At 43.0% G+C, this 4,908-nt stretch overlaps 1 long non-coding RNA gene across 1 annotated transcript in view; it reads right to left on the reverse strand.

The window, feature by feature from the left end:
- Positions 1-1,524: 1,524 nt before the first annotated feature.
- The window catches only part of LOC109385203 (uncharacterized), a 7,813-nt gene continuing 4,429 nt past the window's right edge, over positions 1,525-4,908 (reverse strand). Inside the window, exons 2-3 of the long non-coding RNA XR_002124569.1 lie at positions 3,447-3,594; positions 1,525-1,673 (exon numbers count right to left, since the gene is read on the reverse strand). This is a non-coding gene — a long non-coding RNA (uncharacterized LOC109385203). The remainder of the gene's footprint in view (positions 1,674-3,446; positions 3,595-4,908) is intronic.

Genomic DNA, 4,908 nt, shown 5'->3' on the forward strand with positions numbered 1-4,908 from the left:
TTCAGCATCTACCTTATACCAGGTCCTACCCTTAGCCCTGGAATGCAAAGATGGATCAGATATACACCCTTGACTGGAAGGAACTTCCAGTTGAGCAGAGGAGACAAAGTATTTTTTTTTTATTTGTGATATAAACCTATAGTGAACAATGGTGTGCCAGACACTGTCTTAGAGAAATGGGACCAACTCTTTCCCAGGGAACTCCAAGTCTGGAGAGAACGAATAAGTAAACCTTCAATGACTCGACCGTTAGAGCTAGAATAGAGAGGTGAACAGGGCCCCCCAAAGGGCTGGGTAGCTGAAGCCTTAGTCCATTCAGGCTGCTATAACCAAAATACCGTAGACTGTGTGGTTCATAACACAGAAATTTATTTCTCACAGTTCTGGAGCCCATGACGCCCAAGATCAAGGTACCAACAGATTTGGTGTCTGGTGCTTTTTGCTGTGTCCTCACATGGTGGAAGGGGCAAGGGAGCTCTCTAATTCTACTCATGCCCCAGGGCTCTGCCCTCGTGACCTAATCACCCAAAAGACACCAAAGACCCACCTCCTCGAACCATTCCACTAGGAATTAGATGTTAACATGAATTTGGGAGATACACATTCAGTCTACAGCAGTAATTTAGTCTGAGGGTAAGTAAGTCTGGGACGGTTTCTTGCAAGAGGCCATGCTTGAACTTCCTTCTAGGGTCTGAAAAGATGAAATAGAAGTTGGCTGGCTGCAAAACAGAAACGGAAAGATGTCTGGCAGAGGGGGTGACAAGTGCCAAGGCTCAACTGAGGAAGGTGATGGGGCTGTAGTCCAAAAAGCAGTGCAGGAGACCCCTCCCCCCCCCATACCAAAGTGATCCTCATAAGAAAGATGAGGGCTGAAGTTAAAGCACAAAACATAAAGAGCCATAACACAGAGAAAGATAAAAGTCCTAAGTTAGCTATTTCCTTCAGATAGTGCCATCAGTGATTACTTCATTAAGCAAGAGCCCTTAAATCTGGGGCTGAAATTGGGAATGAGTTGTGACCTGGGATCCTTAAAGCAAAATCTAAGAGGGCATTCCCAAAACCTGAGGTTGGAGAAACCTCAAGAAAAGCGTACAGGACATGGTCGACTGCAGGGCAATTTCATCATGTTGAATAAATAATTGTCTCATCCTGGGCTCCCTAGAAAACAGAGTCTGAGGCAAGACTTAAACGCTAATACTTTATTTGGAAAGTACAATCCATGGCAGAGAGAATAAGAGGAGAGGGAAAATATGGCAGGGAAGGATGCAAAGAGCACACAGTAATGTGTTAGTATGCTGGCTACTGCTTCATAACAGCCTGGGAGACATAAGGCCCGTTTCTTGGCAGATGCACTCACTAGACCATGTGGAATGTCTCTGGACAGGCTCTAGAGGGAAGCCACACCTTGAAATAGTCCATCTGAAGGAGGAAGGGAGAGAACATTCATTTGCTGGCTCTTTCCCTCCTCTGGTCTCCCACTGTGCTACATTTCTCTCCCAGGAGTGAACTTGCCTGCCCTCTGGGTTGTACCACCTAGTCTGCTCGGCAGCCACTTGAGAAGCATGGTGCTGTCTTCCAGGGCTTCCGGAAGTGTCTGGAGGACCCAGAGACTCCAGATGGTTGGTTTTCAGTGGCAGATGTGCTGCAGAGGCAGCTGAGATGGAGCAGGCAGCCTAGGGTTTGGGAGACAGATGACTAGTGAATCGGAGGTGTCACTTAGATGTGTCTGATACAGCAATCATAGAGGTGTGATCAAATTAGCACTGAGACTCTCTGACCCAGAAGTTGCAAACTTATTGTAAATCTCTCATGGTACCTGTAGGTCATGTCAAAAAGTGACATGGACTAGGTGGGGATTATTGATGACTGGAGGAACCTGCCCTGCCTAAAAAAATGGCCCAACACATTATCTCCAGTCTATTGTTACCCCCATGGGACCATGGGCCTGGTGCGGACAAATCTTTTGATCTTTGAAAAGAAACTGGAAATCCAGATGATGTTAATTCCCGTGATTAAATGTTGACAACTCTAGTTTATATAAAATTTAAGACCCTGGTGGCCCAATCTGGTGATTGTCAGGACAAATAGCCCTCCAGGCTGTTATCTATTGAGTTGTAACCTTCCATTGAGCTAGAAAACTCCTGTGATCATTGAGAGAAGTGAGCCATAACTGTAAACGGGGCTATGAAGACAGCAAGGGTGGGCTGAACCTAGGGGCCCAGGTGAAGAAGAAACAACAGGCCTAGGTCAAACACGAAGAAGAAATAAAATAACCCTGCAAAGATGTGGCTGAGAGACCCTGAGGAAGCAGATGACCTTGACAGGTATAGTAAGGCAATAGAACGAAGATAGGAGACAAGAGTTTAAAACAAAGTCCTAATTTTTTTTTCCTAAGGCAGGGGCATTTTAGATTTTTAGATGTCTCAAAAACATATCTATGTTTAAAGAAATTGAAAGGGAGTTGGAAAACATGGGACAACACTCATGATTGTCACATGTCATGCTGTTCCTGAGAGCTGCTAACTTTTATTGGAGCTTTGGGGAAGCTGTTGGCCAATTATTTCACAATTTTATCTTTTTATGCTTTTACAATCATACCAATCAGTTGGTTGTGCAACTTAACTCCAGGACATAGGTCTCAGGATTTTCTGTGTCAGAAAACTTGAAGACATGTGAGAAAGATAAAGAATTGCTGTACAGCAGAACTGCCCACATCTGTAGGCTAGAAACTTTATTTTTTAGTTTTGTAAATAATTGTTTGATATAAGAATTCCTGTATGCCCTTTACCTCATCCATCAGTTGGTAACATTTTGCCTTATTTGTTCCAACATTTGCTCTCTCATAATATACAGGTAATATATATGTGTATTTTGTATAATATGTAATTATATATAAACATATACATATTGTTATTACCATTTGATAGTACGTTGAAGACATTATTCTCCTTTACCCCTAAATATTTCAGAGTGTATGTCCTAAGAACATAGCCACAATATCATTATCAAAATTAGGAAATTTAATATGAATACAATATTATTTTCTAATCCATAGTCTATAAAGAACTTTTGCTAATTGTCCTATACTATCATTTGTAGTTATCATTTTTTTCCTAGTCCAAGATCCAATCAAGCCTCACAATGAGTTGTCATGTCTTGTCCGTGGAGGCGTTGCTTTTATTTTGCCTCCATCATATATCATTTAGTACACCTAAAATCTATTCCAAATTACAAATACTCTAATGACATTTTAAAAATATTAGAAATGTAAAGTTAGCTAAATTTGTACACTGAAATAGAGTTCAGAACTGACATTGGGGCTTGGAATTTGCTGAATAAGAATACTTTGTTAGGACCATAAGGAAAAATTCATTGGTCAAAGGGGTGGGGATGGATTCTTAACTTGTGTGCAAAGCCCTGTTAAGATAGAAAAAGGAAGTTTTCACCTGTGTTATTGTTGGCCACACACCTCTCTCCCTTTCATTGTTCTTATGCTGTTGATGAGGCCTCTGTGTTTCTCAAAGGACCTTCGGTGAAGGGTCAGTTTTGTTTCTGTGGTTACCTGTGCTCTTTCCCATCTATCAAGGACTGATCCTGGTGTAAAAATGGGATAAAGGGCCGGCCGAGTGGCTCAGTTGGTTAAGAGCTCGCTCAAGAGTTTGAGCTCTGANATCTAGACTGAAGAACAAAAGGACAGCAACTTGTCTGTTCCCCTTCCCCAATTCCCCAACGCTGTTCCCCTCCCCTAACTCCCCAATAAAATCTTTTTTAAAAAACCCAAAAAAACCAAAAAAATTTATCTAAGATAGAATGAACCGAAAATGTGGTTGTGGTTGATTGCAAGAATGCTTCAAATTCCTCCCCTGTGCATATTCATGTCCCTTTGCAATGTGACTTTGCAATTTCTTCATCAAGAGATGGAGTTAGTTTCTTCACCTTTTGGATTTAGGCTTGGCCATGTGATTTGTGTTGGCCAATGAGACAGTAGCAAATGTCCCACTTTGCATTGGGCCTTGCCTTCTCTTGTGGCACTTGGAACCCTCTCTTCATGTGACTAAGCTTAGGGAGGCTAGCTTGCTAGAGGATGAGAGACTCGTGACCCAGTTATCTCTCCATCACTCCTGCCACATGCCAAATGCATGAGTGAGGCCATCCTAGACCATCCAGCACCAGGAAATTCACCAGGTGTCTGCAGATACATGGGGAGTCCAGTAGAGCCAAAACCAAAAGAACCATGAGTTATGAGCTAAATAAATGATTGTTGTTGACCTCTAAGTTTTGGGGTGGTTTGTTACACAGCATTAGCTAATAGATACATTGACCAAAAGTTCAAGAAGGACACCCCGTTTTTTTCTTCTCATCTGGCTCCTTCTCTTGTTCCTGAAGTTAGTTTGTATTAACCTGGCGGGGTAAATGGGGCGAGATTGTCATATGTTCACTGTGGTCTCTGTTGAAACGGCATCTGTTCCTGATTGGTCACCTCATTACCTTCGCCAAGCCCCTCCAGGCCCACCAACTCTATACCACTTCCAGGCCACTGTGCTTTGACAGTGAGGTTTGGGAAATCTCTAGGAGCTGCTTGAACCCCAGGTTACCTCCACATATCACAAGTCAATGCACCAGCCCCACAGAAAATGGCCATAAGGGAGGAGACATGAAAGGCTCAAAGAGGCTGGAGAAGGACACTGTGACTAGAGTATAAAGAGTCGGTGGGAAGGGAGTGTGGTGCAGCAAAGGTTAAGTGCAATTAAGTGCCTTAACGAGCAAGGCTGTGGCTGGGCAGGCGGAGGTATCGTGAACAGCAGCCTTCCATTGTAATTCAACATACTTTGTAAAAGGAAGTGAAATAAGACAATGTCTAGTATGGCTGACCCTGCTGATGAGACTGTTCAGCCTCATCAGAGCTGC

This window comes from Hipposideros armiger, unplaced genomic scaffold (assembly GCF_001890085.2).
Source record: "Hipposideros armiger isolate ML-2016 unplaced genomic scaffold, ASM189008v1 scaffold_109, whole genome shotgun sequence".
NCBI classification, from domain to species: Eukaryota; Metazoa; Chordata; class Mammalia; order Chiroptera; family Hipposideridae; genus Hipposideros; species Hipposideros armiger.